A 23,439-nucleotide genomic window follows, 5' to 3' on the forward strand; every position below is an offset into this window, starting at 1 on the left:
CCTATTGTTAAAAAAGTTTGTGTAATCTTATAATCAATTTGTTCACTGTTTTGTAGAATGCTTCAGTGAAATCATCTGAGCCCGGGAATGCTTGAATGAAAGTTGTTTATTTTTTTAACTAATTATTTAATTTTTAACAGTTTTAAATTTTTTCTTGCGCCAACTGTCACAGTTCATATTTTTTTGCAAGAAGTCTTCCATTTAATTTAGGTTCTGAAATTCATTGGTATATAGCTCAAAATTCTTTTTATTGCTTTTAAATCCCTGCTCCATCAGTGGTTATATCCCATTTTCATTCCTAATATTGTATATTTATTTTCTTCTTCCTTTGTTCTTGCTGGATAATCTGTGAATTTTATATCTTTTAAATGAATCAATATTAATTGACCTTTATTCAGTTTCCCCCTTTTTACTGTATCTTTTTGTATGGATTTTTTCTAATTACCTTTTTAGTTATCGATTTCTAATGTTGAGCTCAGAGAATGGAGACTCTGATATTTATTGCTTGAAGTTTATTGAGCTCTCTTTTATACGGCCTGATATTCATTTGTTTTCTGATGGAGCATTTAGTTCTATACCTGTCTATTAAATCAGCTGTTAATTATGGCATTCGGTTCTTTTATAGCCTTAGTCTTTTTACTGAAGTATAATTGACATACAATATCCTATTACTTTCAGGTGTACATCATAGTGTTTTGATACTTTTACATGTTATGAAATGTTCCCCATGTTAAGTATATTTACTATCTGTCAGCATACAAAGCTATGACAGTATTATTGACTATATTCCCTATGTTGTACTACCTTATTTTATAACTGGAAGTTTGTACCAAGATCCCTTTTTCCTATTTCCCTTACTCCCCAAGCCCTCCTCACTCTAGTAACCACCAGTTTGTCTCCTGTATCTGAGTCTTTTTCTGTTTTGTTTTTCAGATTTCACATATAAATGAAATCATACGCTATGTATCTTTCTCTTTTTGATTTATTTCACTTAGCATAATATCCTCTAGGGCCATCCATGATGTAGCAAATGGCAAGATTTCATTCCTTTTTATGTCTGAGGAGTATTCCCTTGTACATATATACAACATCTTTGTCCATTTATCTATGATGGACACTGAGGTTGCATCCACATTTTGGCTATGTATATGAGGCTATAGTGAACATGAGAGTGCATATGTTCAAAATCGGGGACAGTGGTACTTCAACTTTGTTCTTTTTTCTCAAGATTTCATTGGCTTTTTGGGGTCTTTTGTGGTCTCATACAAATTTTAGGGTTCTTTGTTCAAGTTCTGTGAAAAATTCCATTGGTATTTTGATAGAGATTACACTTAATCTTTTGATAGCTTTGTGTAATGTGGACATTTTTGCCATATTCTTCAATCCATGAGCATGGTATATGTTTGCATTTATTTGTGTCAACTTTAATTTTCTTCATTGGTGTCTTAGAGTTTTCAGAGTATTGGTTTTTTACCTCTTGGTTCAATTTATTCATACATATTTTATTCTCTTAATGCAATTGTAAATGTGACTGCTTCATTTCTCTTTCTGATAGCTCCCTTTTGTGTAAGAAATGCAATTGATTTTTATATGTTTTTAACTTATTTTTTGATTCTAATAGTTTCTGGTGGAGTTTTTAGGGTTCTCTCTCTATAATATGTCCTCTGCAAATAGTGACAATTTAGCTTCTTCCTTTCCAATTTGGATGCCTTTTATTCCTTTTTCTTGCCTGATTGACATGTCCAGGATTTCCAATACTATATTGAAGTGGTGAGAGTGGGCATCTTTGTCTTATTCCTTATCTTTGAGAAAAAACTTAACAGCTTTTCACCATGATGTTAGCTGTGGATTTTTCATATATGGCCTGTATAATGTTGGGGTACATTTTTTATACCCACTTTGTTGAGAGTTTTTTTTTTAATCATAAATGGATGTTGAATTTTGTTGAATGCATTTTCTGCATCTATTGAGATGATGATCATATGATTTTTTTTTTGGTAATGTGGTATATCGTGTTGTTCAATCTGCAGATGTTGAATCATTCTTGCATTCATGGAACAGGTCTTAGTTTGCTAATAGTTTGTTGATAATTTTCACATCTCTGTTTATAAGGGGTACCTTGTAATATTCCTTTTTTTTTTTTTTTTTTTTTGGTGGTGGTGGTCTTGCCTGCTTTTAGTGTCAGGTTAATGCTGGCCCCATAAAGTAGTTTCATTATTTGCAGTCCCTTTATTCAGATGTTTCATTTCCTTAGGATTCAGTGAAATGTTGTGTTTATAGGAATTTATCCATTTCTTCTCAGTTTTCCAATTTTTTGGTGTATAATTGTTTGTAAGTAGTCTCTTTTGATGTTTTGTATTTGTGTGATGTCATTTACAAATTTTCCTCTTCTGTTTTTGTTATTTAAAGTTCTCTCCCTTTTTTTTATGAGGCTGGATAGAAGTTCATCAGTTTTGTTGATGTTTTCAAAGAATCAACTTTTAGTTTCATTGATTTTTTTTTTGTCTCTAGTTCTTTCCTTTCTGCTCTGATCTCTGTTATTTCCTTCCTTCTTCAAACTTTTGGCTTTGTTTGTTTTTATTTTTCTAGTTCTTGTAGAGATAAAGTTAGATTATTTATTTGGTATTTTTGTTTGTTTCTTGAGGTAAGCCTGTATCACTATGAAGTTCCCTCTTAGAACTGCTTTTGTTGCGTCTCATAGATTTTGGAAAGTTGTTTTTCCATTTTCATTTGTTTCAAGGTATTTTTTTATTTCCATTGGTTGTTTAGTAGCGTATTTGCTTTTGACATGTGTGGGGTTTTTTTTCAGTTTTTTTCTTAAAATTGATTTATAATTTCATACATTGTGGTCAGAAGAGATGCTTGATGTGATTTTACTCTTGAATTTATTGAGGCTTGTTTTAAGGCCTAACATGATCTATTTTGGAGAATGTTCTATGTGAACTTGAAAAGAAGTATATTCTGCAGCTTGGGATAAAATGTTCTATATCTGTCTATTAAGTTCATCTGGTCTAATGAGTCATTTAAGACAAGTGTTTCCTTACTGATTTCTATCTGCATGATCTACCCATTGATGTAAGTGGACTATTAAAGTCCCCACTATTATTGTGTTACTGTCATTTTTTCCCTTTATTTCTGTTGTTATTTCCTTTATTTAAGTGTTTCTATGTTGGATGCATAAATATTCATGAAAGATGTATCCTCTTCTTAGTTTGACTCTTTTATTGTTATGCCCTTCCTTGTCTCTTGGTACAATCTTTGTTGTAATTTTTTTTAATGTTGATTTATTTTTGAGAGTGGGGGAGAGAGAGAGCGTGAGTTGGGGAGGGACAGAGAGTGAGGGAGACCCAGAATCCAAAGCAGGCTTCAGGCTCTGAACTGTCCACACAGAACCTGAAGTGGGGCTCAAATCCACGAACTGCGAGATCATGACCTGAGCCAAAGTCGGATGCTTAACCTACTGAGCCACCCAGGCATCCCACAGTCTTTGTTTTAAAGTAGTTTTTTTTTTCTAATATAAGTATTGCTACCACAGCTTTCTTTTTGTTTGCGTTTGCATGAAATAGCATTTTTCATCACTTTACTTTCAATCTGTGTGTGTCTTTACATTTAAGATGAGTCTCTTATAGGCTACTTACAGGCTACTTGGGGTTTTTTTCTGAAATCCATTCAGCCACTTTATATCTTTTGTTTGGAGAATTCAGTGCATTTATATTTAAAGTAATTATTGATAAGTTTGTGCTTATATTTTTGTTATTTGTTTTCTGGTTGTTTTTGAGGCTGTTTCTTCTCTGTCTTGTGGTTTGATGGTTTTCTTTAGTGTTAGGTTTGGGTTCCTTGGTCTTTATTTTTTATGTTATGTTTTTGGCATATTTTACCCTTTTTAAATTTTGTGTATCCCTTAACTACTTATTGTACTTATAGTTACTCTTACTGTTTTAGTCTCTAACCTTCCTACTAACTTTTTAAGTAGCTGATTCACTGCCTTCATCATATAGTTGCCTTTACTGGTGAGATTTTTGTTCTTTCATATGTTTTCTTATTTCTATGTATGGGGTTTTCTATTTAAAGAATACCCTTTAACATTTCTTGTTGGGCTGGTGTGGTAATGATGAATTGCTTTGGTTTTCACTTGTCTGGGAACCTATTTACCTCTCTTTCAATTCCGAATGATAATTTTGTTGGGTAGAGTGTTCTTGCTTATAAGTTTATCCCTTTCAGCACTTAAAATACATCCTGCCACTCTCCTCTAGCCTGAAAAGTTTGTGCCTAAAAATCATCTGACAGTCTAAAGTGGTTTTTCTTCTATGTGACTATTGTTTTTCTCTTGCTGCCTTTAAGATTCTTTGTCTTTAATTTTGCCATTTTTATTATAATATGTATTGGTGTGAATCTCTTTGGGGTTATTTCGTTTGGGGCTCTCTATGACTCCTGGGCTTGGATGTGTGTTTCCTTTCCCAGGTTAGGGAAGTTTTCAGCCATAATTATTTCAAACATGCTTTCTGTCTCTTTTTTTTCCTGCAACCCCTCTAATGTGAATATTATTACACTTGTGGTTGTTCCAAAGGTCCCTTAAACTCTTCTCATTTTTTAAGTTGCATTTTGTTTTTGCTATTAAGATTAGACCCATTCTTCTGTATCATCGAGTCTGCTGTTGATTCCCTCTAGTGTTTTTCATTTCAATTCTTGTATTTGTCAGTTCTCATCAGTTGTGTCTAATATTCTCTCTTTGTTGAAGTTCCCTTTTTCTGTTGAGTTTGTTGAGCATCTTTGTGACCATTTCTTTGAGGTCTTTATGAGGTAAATCACTTATCTCCATTTCATTAGAGTCCCCCCCCACCCCCACCCCCACCCCCACCCCCCCACCGGGGTCTTGTTTTGTTCTTTTGTTTGGAACATGTTTATCTGTCTCTTCATTTTGATTTTCTGTTTTTTTGCTTTTGTTTTTGTTTCCTGTGAATTACACAGAACAGCTCTTTCTTCTGGTCTTGAGTAGCCTCATATACATAGACTGCATGTGCTTGGTGGCTTTTGCAGGTTGGCTGGAGCCGGAGCAGGTGTGGGCTGGGGGCTCCTGAGGGTGCTGTACCAGGGCTGCCGTGGTGGGACAGCTGGGGTTGGAGGCCTGGGTGTGCTGCGCCGTGTGGTGCAAGGGCCACCCTGGTGCCGCCCTTCCAGAGTGGCTGGAGATGGAATGGGTGCAGGACACAGGCGTCCTGGGGCATGATGAGCCAGGGCCTCATTTGGGGAGTAGCTGGAGCTTCACTGGACATAGGTTGGGGGTTAGGTCTCTGTGATATGCTACACTGGGACTGTCTGAGCAAGATGGCTGGGGCTGGAGTAGGCATGGACCACAGGGATTCTTGGTGTGATATGCCGGATCTGCATTGGCAAGACTGTTGGGTTGGGTGCAGTCCAGAAGGTTCACAGATCATGGTATGCCAGGGGCTCCTCGGTGAGATGGCTACGTTGGGTACAGGCAGGTGAGTGGGTGTGTAAGTTCCTGGAACACACTACACCTAGGCTTTCTTGGTGGGGCAGCTGGAGCTGCTATAGACCAGGGGCCTGGGGCCTTCAGGGATGGACCTAGCAGGCTGGCTAGAGTCCCTGGTCGTTGTTCCTTCCTGCATTATTAAGATGTATGGAGAACTAAGAAATGATGCTCTCAGGCATCTTTGACTTTGGAGAGCATTCTAGCAGTCCCTCGCCCGTTTGGTGGATACTCTAGAGTTACTAAATGGATTTCTTTCACTTAAAGTCTAGTTGCCTTTTAAGCTGCTGTTTTTTCTCTGTGCCCCGGGGCAGGTGAATCTGCCTGCAGGTCCCTCATTAAGATCCCTCCTTAAGTGCAGGTTGCTGCATTAGGAGGTGTGGTCCATTTATTGTTGGGCAGAAGCTGTTCAATTAGCCCTGTTTTTCTTCAGGAGGAATTGCTGTATATGGAGGTAGAGAGTCATTGTGTCCACGGGAGGAAATGAGTTTAGGGTCTTCCTACCCTGCCATCTTGGATTCTAGCCTTACTCTTCATTTTATCCCCCTGTTTGATTTATCAGAGAGGTCTGCTTTTAAACATCTCCTATTATTATGGTGGATTTATCGATTTTATCCTGTAGTTCAATTCAATTTTTTGCTCTTTAGGGTTTGGAGTATGTGATTAGATATAAATAAACTTAACATTTTATATATTTATTTAAAAGTTTATTTATTTTGAGAGAAAGAGCACACAAGCAGGCCAGGGGGAGAGGGAGAGGGAGAATGAGAGAGGGAGGGAGAGGGAGAGAGAGAGAATCCCAGCATGGAGATTGACATGGGGCTGGAACCCACAAACCATGAGATCATGCCCTGAGCCAGAACTAAGAGACACTTAACCGACTGAGCCTCCAACCTCCAATCGACAGGTGCCCCAAACTTAAATTTTTAAATTCACTTCTTGTAATTTTTTTGTATTTTGTTCACTCCTGTATCCATAGTGTCTAAGACATTGGTTAGCACATAGTAGACTATAAAAAAATGTTTGTATGAATCAATAGAACTTTTGATCAATACATATGGTGATTCTATGAATCCCAGTGATTTCTCTTGTGTAAAGTGTATTTGGTCTGAGACTAACATAGCTATAACAAAACCTTGATTTGCATTTGTTTGATACAAATTTTTCTGTCATTTTTCCTTTCATTTTTTTCTAAACTCTTCTGTTTTAGATATATCTTCTATATATCAGGTGCCTCAATCTTAATTTTTAGTATCTAATAGTCTCTATTTTAAATAGAGAGTGTAGCCCATGTATACTATGACTACTGATATATTTGGATTATTTTCTTGCTACCTTATTTTTTTTCTTTTTATAAATTTCTTAGTATTACACATTTTTCCTTTAAATCTCCTTCCATACTTTGCCTTCAACTGATTTGGCTGTTATATATTCTGGTACAGTTCTTATAGTGAATGTGCAGGAAATTTTAAAATTTTATGTCTAAATTTGATAAATATGTATTCTTCACCTCACATGAAACAAGGGGCTTAGAATGTTTTAAATCTGATCGTTCCAATCTTGACCTATATGCTTTTGCATTCAAGAATATTAATTCTCAATTGGCTTTAATAGTCCTACAGATAAGAGAGTAAAGCTTTTGTTTTGCACAATTAATGTTAGTTTAAATTAGCCCACGTTTACCATTTTCTGTGCTTGCGCATTCCCTTTTCTATCTCAGACCTTCCTGATAGGATAATTTTCTTTCTTGCTGAAGCACATATTTTAGAAGTTATTTCAGTGGAAGTCTGCAGACTCTCCATTTTTGTTTGTCCAACAATATCTGTATTTTGGGCTTGTTCTTGAAAGATAGTTTTCCTGGGTTTCAATTCCAGGTTGACTGTTATTTTTCTCTGGGTGCTTTATAGATATCATTCAATTTTCTTTTGTCTTAAACTGTCGCTCTTTATGATACAACTATCAATTGAATTCAGTGGTTTTCAAAGGGTTGCCTCTAGACCAACAGCATCTATAATGCTTTGGAGATTATTAGAAATATATTTCTTCAGCTTTATTCCAGACCTACCGAATCTACACTCTGCAGCTGAATCTCAGGAAGCGTGTTTTAAAAAGTCCTACATGTGATTCTGATGCATAGTAAATTTTGAGACCCACTGATATAATTGTTACTCTTTTGAAGGGGAAAGTGAATTCATCATTTATTTATCATCATTTTTAAGGTTTATTTCTTTGTCTTTGGTGTTCTCTAGATTATGATGAGTCTAGGAATTTATTTATTTATTTTGATTAAGATTTCCTGGGCTTCCTGAGTTGAGGGATTCATGGTTCCATTGGTCTTGGAAAATTATAACCTGTTATCTCTTTAAATATTCCTTATACCCTTTTTTCTCTACTATGTTCATCTGGAACTTTAATTAGACTTCTTTTGGACCTTCCACCTTACACTATATGTTTTTAAGTCATTTCCCCTATCTTAGGTATCTTTGTGACCTTTACTGTATTTGGGGTCATTTCTTGAGGTATGCACCAAAGATTTGTATTTGTTTCTGATAGAGGCACTTTAAGTGTGATTTACATCTTGGGTTTTCGAACGACATAGGTAACACGGATTGTGCCCTCAAACCCATATGAGCTGAGATTGTGTTAGAAATTCTCATGGGAGTTTTTTTTCCTCCATCTCCTCCTCCTCCTCATTCTGCTTCATAGTGAGCCAGGGTCAACACTTGTATTCGTATCCTACACCCCAAATTTCTTGCATTAGTTTTTTTAACAAACCCATCCACTGAGGTCATTGCCTTTTGAGGGTCTTGGCTCTCCTGGAGATTCTGAGCTTAACTCATCTTGATGAGGCCTACTCTTTCTCTTTTATCTCCTGTACCCATGGACGGTAAAAACACTGCCAGAGACCATCAAAAGATGAGCAAAAGCTAGCTTCTGGTATGAGTTTAACCTGTGGATTTTGGCTTTTTTTTTTCCTTTTTTGCCAATTAAGGAATTAATGTATTGATCAATTTATGATCAATGATGGTTTGATAGCTCAACTGTCAGGAGAGTAAATTAATTTTATTCAGTATTTTGTGAAATACTGTATATACTAAGAGTGTTTTCTGGGGCGCCTGGGTGGCGCAGTCGGTTAAGCGTCCGACTTCAGCCAGGTCACGATCTCGCGGTCCGTGAGTTCGAGCCCCGCGTCAGGCTCTGGGCTGATGGCTCAGAGCCTCGAGCCTGTTTCCGATTCTGTGTCTCCCTCTCTCTCTGCCCCTCCCCCACTCATGCTCTGTCTCTCTCTGTCCCCAAAATAAATAAACATTGAAAAAAAAAAATTAAAAAAAAAAAAAAAAAAGAGTGTTTTCTCTGGGTGTCTTCTCAGCCTTCTTACCACACATTGAGATCACTTCAATTGCTTATTCTAACTCCTCTTCTCAGTATCCATATTCTTCATTGAGTATCCTGGCCCTACTGGCCTTGTGGGTCTGGGCACTCAGCGGATAATTTGGAGAATTCATTTGCTCATAGGCTTAGGAACTCAGATGGTAATCGTGTTCAAATGGCCTACATGGCTTGTAGGAGTTTTGTCCAAAAGATCCAAAGCCTGGGGACACTTTGTCCCCAGAGTGTCCTGGCCGGAGATAAACTGGCAGCCACCTTGTAGGAGATGGCCTTTTGGGGGCCATGCCCCTCTCATTCTCCCTTCTATCTCAGCTCAGAAGGAGCAAGCCCAAATGTGTCACTGAACCACAAACAATACAGGCTACAGGTCAGTAATGGTGGATTGGGGGCAGCAACACATTGGGTCTAAATCTAGTAATTATAGTACCCACAGATGTGGCCCCACGGTTTAGAAATTCTCTCTGCTCTGTATGTCACAGACTCTAGAGTGGAAAAAAAAAAAAAGAACACAACTAATACAGTACAAAATAGGGGCACAGAAAATATTTTTTCAAATGCATGAGTTGACAGTGATATCCTAGAGCTTTGGGACCTTAACTGGAGGTTCCAGTCCAGGATTGGCCTCCGCTTTTTATTCTTTTTCATAGTTCTTTCAAGATGGGTTTTGCAAATTGCAGAAAGATAGACTTGGTACTTGCTGTTAGGAGCTTATGGTGTATTTGGTTCATTCCCCAAGTATGCATCAGCCAAAAGGCCTAGGGCTGTGTTTTGGGGGTCGATGGAGAAATGACCCCTTCTGATGGTTTAAAGGAACCATACGAGATGGGTAGTATATCACCTGAAAGATGTCAGGAGTAGACAAGTATAGAGATGGGAAGAGGCGTAAGTATTCCAGAAACAGAGAAAACTACTCTAGGCTACAAGTACAGCAGGTTGAGGGAGAAAGGATCAATATGGAAAAGGGGGTCAGGGCTCACAGTGCTGGTACGTTGAAGGGAAGTCGTGCAGTTTAAGTATTATGTATTTAGCAAATGGGAACCACGGACTTTTGACCAAAAATGATCCAGAATATTTTCATGTTGAATCCGTAGACAGGCCAGATAGTTTATGTTGGGGTAGGAGGGTTTCAGATCAACCCTAGAATTCTCCTGGGAGTCGATTGGCACAGTTGGTTTCAGATGAGGAGGGACTGTCTTGTGTCAGGAGTGGATGACTGTCCCCCTTGGCCAGCTGGCTGTGACATTATGTACTGTTATTACATGAAATGTGATTCTGGAGAGTAGCTTCATTGCTGTTGGTTAACATTAGTCAGATCCTAAATCCTGGCTTGGTGCTCATCCATAGTGCTAAGATCCTTTGTTGGGGAACTATTTGTTAAAGTATAAAACGACTCAGGAATTATTCTGCACAAAATGTCAAGTGGCAGAATAAATAACCATTCCCCTCATTAATCCCTATGGGCAGCGTCTGTTTGAGAGCTTGGCTTTTCCATAATGAAAATATGTCAGCCCTGAATATATATTTGCGCTATTGAGACTGAACAGTGAAATGAAATGAATTCTCCACTCAGCCACAAGTGAAATATGGCAGTTTGTGGTGAACGAGGCGCCGCGTGCTGTAAGGTTGAGATCTGGACTCGAAGAAACCACAGGGAGCTCAGATCGAGTGGGAGAGGGGAAGGTAGCGTGTGATTCAAGTGTGAAGCAATCCCAAGCAAAATTCATCTTAATCCACCCCATTTAAAAGAGAACGCTCTGCCACACAGTACAGAAATTTGTGTAAGAAATATGTGAGGCTTTGTTGTCCTTGAAGCCACAGGAATCAGAAAGACCAGGGGTGAGGGCCGGATATGCAGGAATGGGAAGACACATGAAGGTGCCAGTGAGTACAGAGTCCTGAGGCCTCAGAGACCGGCCTGCCCAGCCCATTTGTTGTGCAGGTGCGAAAGCTGAGGCCCAGAAAGAAAGACGCCTACCTAAGCAATCACCGTGAGCCAGTGAAATTCTTCATTCACAATAGCCTGCACTGGGACTAGCCTGTTCCCGCCACACTGAGCCCAGGCTGCGTAGCCCTCTGTCTGTCCTCTGCTCTGGCGTACAAATCATGAATTGGAGGCCAAGGACTGATCGCATCATCAGACAGCACTTCGTACCTGGTCGTTGTTCATTGTTGCAAACTGACATATTGCCAGACCTTCTTCTGAGGTCCAGGGTGTCTATTTTGTGTGTGGGTGTGTGGTTTTTCCTTTTATTTTGCCTAACTATCCGTATTTCGTTTTTAAACTGAGAGTACGCCGTCCAACATCGTAACAGTTGCGGACTTGGGCTTCCGAGAGAGCCCATCGTGAGTGCAAATCCTCACTCTGCATCTGCTGGCTGTGTGACTTTAGGGAAGCTGCTTGATCTCTCTGTAAAGTAGAAGGAGTCATTATATTGACCTGCAGAACTGTTGTAAGGCTTGTCTGAGATAAAAAGGGATATAGGTTAGCGGCTCGTACCGGTCACCTCATGAGAAGCTGTACTGTGCAGAGGTTGAACTACCTGTGTTTGAGACGCACAGCTCTGTGTTTGGACGTCACTGCTCTTCTTAGCTTGTGAAGACGGTTCCAGTCAGCTTGCTTCGAGCGGGAGAAGAATGTGAGCTGGTGAGGAGACTTCAGTTGCTATCCTCATTGAGTTTTGAAAATGAGCACAGATGACTAAAAGCTGAGGAGAAACTGCTGAGAGTCCTGGATTCAAAAGCCACAGCAACAGTATTGCTCGGGTCTCTATTTTAAGAACCAACCAAAATTTCCATAAGCTCTGTCTCAGATTTTAATTAGGTTCATTGTTTCTTTTGCCAGAATGTGATTAGTACTACAGGTTTTAGGAATTAAGCTTCGGTTTACGTGAATAGAGTTCACGAATAGGTTCACATGAATAGTGAAAAATAAGCAGGAAGAAAACACTCTTTTATATAATCAAATGATCCCTAAGGCTTTTTTTTTTTTTTTTAAGAGAGAAAGGAAAATGGTGAATGGAATAGTAAAAACAGGAATATCAGGAAAAGAGGATAGTCTTCCGGTTTGCGAGAACATCCCTTAACAGCTGTTTAGAGTCTCCAGACCTGTGGTTGATAAGATATGCAAATCGTTATTTGGTATCCGATTTACCATCCGAATTTGTAATCCTCAAACCTGTGAGCAGTGGAACTCACTGACATGATGGATTTGTGATCAGTAGTCCTACACAAGCCCACATGCTACAGGATTCCATTTATATGAAATATTCAGAAACGGCAAATAAATTTCTAGACACAGAAAATACTTTGGTGATTTGCCCGGGCTCAGGGAGGGAGAGAAGAAGGAACGATAGCTGGGCATGAGGTTTCATGTCAGTGTCCTGAAATTAGACACGATACGGTTGACAACTCGATAAATTTAATGAAAGTCACACTTACAACGGATAAATTTTATGCTAAGTCAATTATACCTCAATGAAGCTGCTAAAAAAAAATCTGCCTGTATGAATTGATGGAAAAAGTCAACCTTTGTGAAGGTATTGATCAAATGTCATCCTTTCTGTGAGGTCTCTTCTGTTTTGTTTTGTTTTTTTTTTTGTTTTTTGTTTTTTGTTTTTTTTTTTAATCTTTCCAGGCAGAATTAACTCATCAGTATGTTTTTGTTCCCATTACCATGGGAATAAGAGAAAGATAAGACATCTCTTAGTTTTTTTTAATGTTTACTTATTTTTGAGAGAGTGAGAGAGGGGGAGACTGACCACAAGCGGGGGAGGGGCACAGACAAGGGGACAGAGGATCCTAAGCAAAGCCCGCTGTGCACTGATGGCAGTGAGCCCGATGTGGGGCTTGAACTCACAAACTCGGGAGATGAGCTGAGCCCAAGTTGGCCACTCAACCGACTGAGCCACCCAGGCACCCCTCTTGCTTTTTTTGATGTCAAATATATAACATTTAAACATAATTTTACATATAAAATTTAAACATAAAATTTAGTGTTTTAACCATTTTTAAGAGTACCATTTAGTGGAACTAAGTATATTCACACTGTTTTTTAATTTTTTTTTTTTTCAACGTTTATTTATTTTTGGGACAGAGAGAGACAGAGCATGAACGGGGGAGGGGCAGAGAGAGAGGGAGACACAGAATCGGAAGCAGGCTCCAGGCTCTGAGCCATCAGCCCAGAGCCTGACGCGGGGCTCGAACTCACGGAGCGCGAGATCGTGACCTGGCTGAAGTCGGACGCTCAACCGACTGCGCCACCCAGGCGCCCCTATTCACACTGTTTTACAACCATCACCACCACCTTTCATCTCTAGAACTTTTTCATCATCCCATACTGAAACCCTTTTTTCATTAAGCCCTCAATTCCTATTTCCCCTGCCCCTAGTCCCTGGTAACCTGTAGTCTACTTTCTCTACAAATTTGACTATTCTGGGTACCTCCTATAAGTGGACTCATACAATATTTATATTCTCATGTTTGGCATATTTCGTGTAGCATAACGTTTTCAAGATCCATCTAAATTGTAGCATGTATCAGAATTTCCACATGTTCTTAATCCACTCATCTACTGATGGATATTTGGATTATAATCATCTTTTGCCTATTGTGAAGAATGCTGTTACGAATATTGCTGTACAATCCAATCAGCTGTTCAAATCTCTTATTGCAATTTTGGGGGCATATACCTAGGAGTGAAATTTCTGGATCATATGGTAATGCTGTGTTGAATTTTTTGAGGAACCGCTCTACTGTCTTCCGCAGCGGCTGCCACATTTTATATTCCCGCCTTCCACTTTCTTTACCTTCTGGCCAAAACATGTATTACTGTTTTTATTATGGCTCTCCTTAATGGTATGAAATGGTATGTGTCACTGTGGTTTTGACTCGGATTTCCCTAATGATTAGAGATGTTGAGCAGCTTTTTATGTGTATATGGGTCATTAGGATGTATTCTTTGGAAATGAATACTGCACATGTTCTTTGGGAATATGGCTATTTGTTTTGCCCGTTGTATAATTGGGTCCTTTTTTGTTGTTGTTGAAGTGTAGGTGCTCTTCATATATTTTGGACGTTAATCCCTTAGATATGATGGCAAATATTTTTCCCCATTGCATGGGCTGCCTTTTCACTTTGTTGATAGTGTCACTCAGTAACACAAATGGTTTCTGCCTTTTGGTGTCATATTCAAAAAGTCATTGCCAAATCCATTGTCACGAAGCTTACCTCTTCTGTTTTCTGTCAAGAATTACATGGTTCTTGCTCTTAAATTTAGGTATTTGATCTATTTTGAGACAAGACTTCATGTCTCAGATAAAGAACCCAACTTTATTCTTTCATAACTAGATGTCCACTTTTCCCCGCACCATTTTGTTGAAAAGACAGTTTTTTCCCCATTGAATAATATTGGCATCCTCACTGAAAATCATTTAATCATGTATGCAAGGGTTTATTTCCAGGCTTTGTATTCTATTCCATTTTTCTCTATATCTGTCTTTATAATGGTATCACATTATTTTGATTACCATGGCTTTTTGCTACATTTTTATATCAGAAAGTATAAGTCGCGCTTGTTTCTTTTTCAAGATTGGTGTGGCTAATCAGAGTCTCTTGAGATTCCATACAAATTTTGGGATAGATGTATCTCTTTCTGGAAAAAAAAAAAAAAACTTACCATCTTTGGGAGCTTGGTATGGATTGTTTTGAATCTCTAGGTCACTTTGGGTAACAGTGACATCTTAACTGTATTAAGTCCTCTAATCCATGAACCCTGGATTTTATCCATTTATTTATGTCTTCTTTAATTTAGGAGTGTTTTGCGCTTTTAGTGTGCATGTCTTTCCTCTTTGGATAAGTTCAGTCCTACGTATTTTATTCTTTTTGATGCTATTATAGGTGAAATTGGTGTCTTAATTTCCTTTCCAAATTGTTCACTGTGTATAGAAACACAGCGGAGTTTTGTGGGTTGATTTTTGTTGTGTTTTTCTTAACTTTATTTATTTATTTAGAGACAGTGAGTGAGCATGAATGGGGGAGGGAAAGGGACAGAAGGAGAGAGAGAGAATCCCAAGCAAGTACCACACCGTTAGTGCAGAGCCTGATACCGGGCTCGAACTCAGAGCCATGAGATCATGACCTGAGACTGAGCCACCCAGGCTCCCCTGTGAGTTGATTTTGTATTCTACAATTTTGTTGAATTATTTTATTCTAAACTTTTCCTGTGGAAACTCTAGAGTTTTCTGCACTTAAGATCATGTTATCTGCAAACAGAATTTTACTTCTTTCTTTCCAGTTTAATTGTCTTAGTTTTTTTTCTTGCCTAATTGTTCTGGCTAGTACTTCCAATAGTATGTTGACTAGGACTGGTGAAAGTTAACATCTTTGTTTTGTTTACGACCATAGGGGACAAGCTTTTTCACTCATCATTGAGTTTGATGTTAGCTATGGGATTTTCATACGTGGACTTTATTACATTGAGGTAGTTTCCTTCTGTTCTTAGTTTATGGACTGTGTTTATTTTAAAAAGTTAAATTTCATCAAATGTTTTATCTGCATGAGTTGAGATGATTGTGTGATTTTTTTTCGTTCATTCTGTTGATGTGGTACATTATGTTGATTGATTTTATGTGGTGAAACATCTTGGATTTAAGGGATAAATGGTTTGATCATGGCTGATAAATCTTTAATATATTCCTGAATTTGGTTTTCTAATATTCTTTTGAGGATTTTTGCCTGAGAGACTGTAAGGAATATTGGTCTGTAGCTTTCTTGTAGTGTCTTTTTCTGGTTTTGGTATCAGGATAATGCTAACCTCATAGATGAGTTGGGAAGTATTCCCTCCTCTTCACTTTTTTTGGGAAGAATTTGAAAAGGACAGGTGTTAATTTTTCCTTAAATATTTGTTAGAATTTACCAGTGCACCAGTCTGGTCCAGAGATTTTATTTGTTGGGAGATTTTTGATGCTTTTACTTCTTATAGGTTGATTCAGATTTTCTGTTTATTCATGATTCGGTCTCGGGAGGTTGTGTGTTTCTAGGTATTTGTCCATTTCATCTGTTATTCAATTGTAGGCATACAATTGTTCATGACACTGTCTCATAGTACTTCTTATTTTCATGAAATCAGTAGTAATGTCCCCCACTTCTATTTGTAATTTTAGTAATTTGAGTCTTCTCTTTTTTTCTTAGTCAAATTAACTAAATTTTGTTAGTCACTTTTGTTAATCTTTTTGAAATGCTTTTATTTTTGTTGATATTTTGTATTTCGTATTCTTTATATCTTGTCTAATCTTTTATTTCCTTCCATTTGCTACCTTTAGGCTTACTTTGTTGTTCTTTTTATAGTTTCTTAACTTGTAAAGTTAGGTTGTCTATTTGAGATTTTTAAAAAAAAATAATCAGCATTTGGAGCTATAAATTTGCACTCCTAGCATGGCTCTCATTGCACACTGTACATTCTGGTATATTTTCATTTTCATTTGCCTTTCCTTTGCAATTTTTTATTGGACTCATTGGTTGTTTAGGAGTGTGGTGTTTGAGTTCCACATTTTTTTTTTTTTAATTTTCTGGTTTTCTTTTTGCTACTGATTGCTATTTTCATTCTGTGTGATCAGGAAAGATACTTAGTATGATTTCATTCTTTTAAAATATGTACAATTTGAAGTGTTAAAACAGTAAACCTAGTTTGACAGCCTCACATATGGTCTGTCCTGGACCATGTTTATGTGCACTTAAGGAAAATGGGTATGTGTCTGTTAGGTCCAGTTAACTTAAAGTGTTGTACAAGTCCTCTCCTACTGATACGCTGTTTTTATCCATTATTGGAAGTGAGCTCCTGAAGTCTCTAGTTATTATAGAGCTGTATATTTCAACTTTCAGGGGTGCCAGTGTTTTTCATTTATTTTGGTGCTATGATTTTTGGCAAATATAGGTCTGTACTTGTTGGATGTTTTGGTGAATTAACCCTTATTAAAGGAGACTCAATCCCACTTTCTCTCCCAAGGAAATAAACTGGGGTCTGACTCATGGACACTGTCTCCAGCCCTCCAGATGGTTACAAACAGAGCAGGGGCAATTACTATTACCTAGCTCATAGAGCTAAAAGATCATTAAAGCACTGTGTCAGGCCTTTCATTTAGGGAGGGATAAAACTTACCAAATGGCCCGAAGGATGTTTACTGGGAAAAATTTGTCATGGACAGTTCAGCAAGTAGTATCAGCCTGTGAAGTATGTCCTTAGAAACAATCCTCTCCGCCACAAACTTGCTCTCCCAGGCAATCAAGGAACTGAAGGCTATCCAGGGAAGACTGACGGGTTAGGTTTCACTCGTATGCCAAGGTCAAAGGAATTCCAACATCTACTGGTATGGATTGATACTTTTACTAATTGGGTAGAAGCCTTACCCTAAAAAAATAAGGTTCTCCCCTTATGAAATCCTTTACGGGCACCTTCCCCCCATTATCAAGGGCATAGGAGGGATCTAAATGAGATAGGCAATCTCACCCTAAGGTAACAGATGCAGACCCTTGGCTCTACCCTAACCACTTTACACCACTGGGTTAGGGAGCATTTATCTGTGATTCTGACCACAGACGCTCACCCCTTTAAACCAGGAGATGCTGTATGGGTAAAGGAATGGAATGTCCAACCCCTAAAACTCCTCTGGAGGGGCCTATTCTCTGTTACTTTGTCCACCCCTAGTGCAGTAAAGGTAGCCAAAGTGGGTCCTTAGAATCACCACAACCAAGTGAAGTCAGCATCTCAAAACTGGGAGTGCCTTCCTGATCCATCAATGCTGTGCAAGGTGACCATTACGGAAGAAGCGGTCTACAACTTTAGAGGCTCGGGGAGACTGCAGCCCAGCTTTAGTCACTCTGGAGGCCGACTAATACACACGGCAGAAGCTTGACGAATCGATGGTCTGATGGATCAAATAGACTGTCCTTATTTTTTATACCCATTTCCTTACTGGGATGCGCTGTCACCCCTTGTTTCTCACTGTTGTTGTGATTCTTGCTCTACTTTTTGCCATGGGATTGGCAGAGGCCGCCCCGGCTGGCTGGGAGTGTGGCAAGAGGTTCCTGTTACACTCGCCTTCCTTTGGTGGATAGGATGCTTCATTGGTATTGGTTGCTTCTAATCTGGACCCCTTCTGTAGACCTAGGTTCCTCATCATGTGACCCATGTATTCACATAACCAGGTCAGGCCAGGGAGTCGCTTGGTCCTTACTATACCATACCCACTTCTCATGCCAGGGAAAGGTCCTGCAGACCTCGGTACACTAGAAGACCACCTGTTCTATCTGCCAATGGGAGAGTCAACAGACTTGTTTTGACCCGCACTACTTCCCAACAGAAGAATCGCTAGAGGTCTGGAGTCACCCCAAGTCAGGCACCACCGGCGTGGGCTGAGCAATGAACAAAATTCAAACTACCAGTCCAAGCCAGCCGTTGTCTATATTCTTTGATGTATGTACAGCCACAGGTGACACATTGCCATATGGTTTGCCATGTGGAGGTCTGGCATGGGAAGGAGGGTACCAACTCTATGCTGAATACATGTGTGAGGGGTCTGGTATGTGTGCTTCCTCGCCCTAGGCACCGAATTCTTCTTCCTTATTGGAGCCATGTCACATGGGCCACCTGGCAGACTAAAGACAAAGAAGCACTCCTCCGAAAGGGCATGGCTGTGTCAAACTGCCAATAGGGAACCTGTAACCCTGTAAATTTTACCATCCTTGACTCAGGAGTTTCAAAATGGAAAAACAACCACCAGATTAGTACACTTATCTATGGGTTGGGCACAGACCCAGGAACCTTGTTATATTTTAAACAGAGTTACAGTCACACATAAGGCCATAACCCACCAAGTCTTTCACTCCTTTTATGAAGAAATGGAAATCCTCCCTCTTCCTGTCTCTGTCATGATGAAACATCTGTTTCTCGTCATAGCAGAGACTATAATTCAGACTCTAAAGTTCTCTTCTTGTTATGTATGCGGGGGAACTGACATGGGGGATCAATGGCCACGGGAGGCTACCGGATTAGATCCCCATGAACCTTATAGTGGAACAGAATGTGCCAGTCCTACTACTAGGGTTTGGCTCTCAAAACCTCAATTATTGGGGAAAAAACCCGCCTTACCCGGTGGGGAAGGAATCTTACCATCTCTGTTAGAAGCTTAAAATGCCTAGCCCAAAGATTTTATAACTCAACCACCTGAGAAACCCAATGGTGGGGGTCCCCAGAGCACCTTCAGCCAGATCCCCACCCCTTGTCTAACTTCTCTCATCTCAGTGAGGCCTAGAACAGTGCTGATGCAGCCATTGGACATTGGGCCCCAGGTGGACTATAGTGGACATTTGGAAGGACAGCCTGTACAGTACTTCCCTCAGGCTGGTCCGGGTCATGTGTGCTGGGAACTATTTGTTCATCATTCTTCCTGCTACCACTTGCTAGAGGTTAACACTTAGGAGTCCAGGTATATGGAGGCAGGGAGACTCAAAGGAAATGATGTGTCCTACAAATTGGCAATTGGAAGAATGATGAATAGCCTCCTGAACATAGAATCCAATATGATGGCCCTGCCACCTGGGCAGAGGATGGGTCCTGGGGCTACCGCACTCCCATTTATATGCTAAACTGCATAATCAGACTCAAATGATAACCAATGAGACCTCCAGAGCTCTTAACTTACTAGCCAGGCAGCAAACCACAATGTGCAATGCCATCTATCAAAATCGCTTGGCCTTAGATTACTTGCTTGCTTCTGAGAGAAGAGTTCGTGGAAAGTTTAACCTGAGAAACTGCTGCCTACAGATAGATGAGGAAGAAAAGGTCATAGAAGAGGTCACAGGTCAAATAAGAAAGGTTGTTCTTGTCCCAGTCCAGACCTGGGATGGTTGGAACCCCAGCGAGTTATTTGGAGGATGGTTCCCAACTCTCGGGGGTTTCAAAACCCTCCTAAGTATTATTCTCTTGATTTTGGGAGCTTGCTTAATCCTACCTCACCAAACTCCCCTGGTTATATGGTTCGTCTCCAGCCTCATTGAGCCAATGGTTGAAAGGAAAACGGCCGTGCCTGTGATGATGTTATGGAAATTTAAACCTCTAAACCAAGATGATGGTCTTTGACCCAAATTAATGGGTCTGAGCATCAAAGGGGGGAAGGTGGTAGAGCCCCTCCCTAAGGAAGGCAACATGGCCCAACCAATTCCCATACATGTATGTAGAACTCTGACCCGACTCTGTGACTTGGGACTGTGTCCAGTCAGACTCTATGTGTCACCCACCATATATGGGAGCCAAAGAGGTAGAAATTGCATCCAATGCTACACTCCACTGCGCTTAGACCTCAGACTTTTTGGGGTTTTGGCCCGTTGAGCCCCCACTGGCATGAATACCGCTGCTTTCTGGAAAGAAGAGCTTTGGTGTCCTGCCTGTGTGAGAATCCCGCTACCCTCTCTGAAATTTGAGTTAGGTAACCCAGAGACCAATCCTTTAAGCAGCCTCCAGACAGGTTATAATATTGCAAAAAAAAAAAAAAATGTTCTCTTGTGGTTTATGGATTTGGGAATTGGGCTGCCACCCGCTCTAGATACAAGGCCAGGCTGCACTGGGAAGAGAGTGGTCTAGGGCAAATCAAGACATCATGAAATGTCCTGCCATTTTGAATGTGGCTTTTTGTTGATTGGGTATTAAGTTGGATCCTACAGGCTTTTACTTTTTTTACAGAGATCGTATTTATTTATCTTAGTTTTCAGTGTTTTTAAACACTGGGTGAATGAAGCCTTTGGAGCTTCTTATTATGTCATTTTGCTTCATCTGTTGCTTTTGAGGCTTTCATACTTGATGACAGGGAATCAGACATGACACAAAGCATCGTGTTGGAAATACACACAGGGTGCTAGAGGAGAAGAGCGATTGAGAAAGGTTCCCAGGGAAGTAATAATCGAGCTGAGGCTCCTGGGAGTCCCAGGTAAAGACACTATCAAGAACACAGGCAGAAGCTTGAGAAGGGTGGAGTGCTTAGAAAGAAGTGAGAATTTGGGAAGTGAGGAGTGCAAGTGGACAAAGAAATACAGAGAAATCGATTACAAAGGAGCTTGTTTGCCAAGCCATGTAGTTTATATATGGTCTTGAAAGTGAAGAGAAACCTTGAAAATTAGGGTAGTGACACGATCAAATTTTCCTTTAGAGAAAATTACTCTGGCAGCAGCAGCATGCTGGACGGATGGGAGCTGGATAAGGATACAGCACGGTCACTAGTGAAAATATTCCTAGGAACACTGAGAAAGATGATGGTGGTCAGAATCATGACAGTGGTGGTAAGAAAGCGAGGAAAATATATCTAGAAAGATGAACAAACAGAGGCTAGTGACTTATTCGAGCTTGGGAAAGAAAACCAGAGATGCTGGTGCCATTCCTGAAGTCAAGGAATGTAGGGAGAGAAACCGCAAAGAGAAAGCTGATGGATTAATTTTAAATCATGTCAGACATTGTGGTAAATTGCTTTTGTTGTTAGAAGAAAGTGAAACATGGGGATGAGGCTGACGCCCCTGTTGGCTATCAGACACAATCCCAGTCCTCCTCTTAGAAGTCACCACCGCTGGGGTCCCTCGGTGGCTCAGTCAGGTGAGCATCCAGCTCTGGATTTCAGCTCAGGTCATGACCTTACAGTTGGTGAGATGGAGACCATGGAGGGCTCTGTGCTGACAGTGCGAAGCCTGCTTGGGATTCTCTCTCTCCCTCTCTCTCTCCCCCTCCCCCATTCATGCTATGTGTCTCTGTCACAATAACACTACCACCAGCTTAGTGTGTGTTCTTTCAGGCCTTGCACTGTGTATTTCCACACTCCCCATAATTCCTTTTAGATACCTAATATATTCTATATTTTATACACCCCAATTTTTTTCTTCACACAACTGATAATGTAGACGTTTTTCTCAGTGCATATGAAGTTAAGTCATTCTTTTGACTGTTGTGTTGTACTCCAGACAACTCACCCATCGGGCCCATTGATGGATCTTTAGCTTTGTCCCAGTTTTCCTGTGCTAACAGTGATGTTGCAGTGGATATACATTTCTATGGTTTTTTTTTTTTTTTTTTTTTTTTTTTGCAAATTATTTGATTTTTCGCCCTCTACTAGTTAGTCAGAAGTGGAATTGCTGGGTCCTACGGGGTATGTTCTTATTTTGATAGTTGTTGCCAAACTGCCCTCCCTGTGGGTGCTGTGACTGCACAGTGTGCAAAGTGTTTATACCACATGCTCATCAACATGTAACATGGCTTTTTAAAGTGAAAAATGATAGATCATGGCTTTGTTTCTCTGATCATCCGTGAGGTTAGGCATGGTTCCCTTGCCATTCGTCTGTCTTCTGCGAATTGCTTGTTTTCATCGTTTCTCCATTAGTCTGTTGGACCTTTGGCTTAGGGATTTAGGAGTCAAAAAATATTTATATCCTAATCCTTCATCTGTTTTAGGTCACCGGTATCTTCCTTAGTCTCTTGTTTATCTTGCCAGTTTGTTTATGATGTTGTTAATTTGGATGGAAAAAATGTATCAATCTCGTCCTTTATGGCTCAGGTTTGTTAGATCAGCCTTGCTGACTCTTGCTGTCATGGGCATAAACTGCTCCGTTTCATCTCACCTTTTTCATTTTTTAAGTTATCAGTGGGAAATTCTAGAATTATGTAAATGGAAAGTGATGTCTAAGAATGGAGTGGCAGTCAAAACACACACTCAAGATACGGATTGGGGGTTCCTCAGAGTAGAGGAGGTGGTTGAAACCAACGGCAAACAAAATAGTGTCCAGAGAAAGCATGTCAAGTTAAGTTCACAGAGCAATCAGGTTTTATTCACACTTGTATTCCTAGAACTGAATGTGGTGCCAGCCTCCAGTGGCATTCGTCAATACAACATCCATTCATCTAAAAATCTATAAATAAATCTGTAAAGGCCCGTTGAGTGAGTACATCTTAAAATCTTCCTCTTTCCTTGAATCAATTTGTCAAAGCAATCTCACAAGTGGGTAAGCATTGCGAGAAGGTGCTGTGACCTTTTGGCTTACCTGTATCACCAAAGCTGGACACTGGCTTCTAGTTCTCATTCCTTTGGTCCTGCCCTTTAAATGAACCAAGGTGGCATCTGTGAAGTCACAGCTGGAGGAGCAAGGTGATATTTGACCTGCACAACTGTGCTGATTTGAGATGAATTGGGAGTGTGTCCATGAATGCCAACATCTCTTTGCTGTATCCTGTAACACCCCTAGAGTATTCATATTGGTCATCGTTCTCCTGACATTAGTTATTTTGTGGATTTATGAAGCGCCTTTCCCTGAACTGTCAATCTACAAATTGTCTGTAAAATCTACTCCGTGGGGTAAAGGGATGGAATTATTCATAAGATAGTTTCTACCTCAGCTCAGGGTGAAATTACTCACTCAGGGTATAATTAAGTCATAGACACACTGGCCTGAATGTGGATAAAGGTGGAAAGGAGATAATTCCTGTTCCAATTTGGGTGCTTTCTGATGTTTGACGAGCCTCTGGTGGGTTA

This window comes from Leopardus geoffroyi, chromosome A1 (assembly GCF_018350155.1).
Source record: "Leopardus geoffroyi isolate Oge1 chromosome A1, O.geoffroyi_Oge1_pat1.0, whole genome shotgun sequence".
NCBI lineage: Eukaryota > Metazoa > Chordata > Mammalia > Carnivora > Felidae > Leopardus > Leopardus geoffroyi.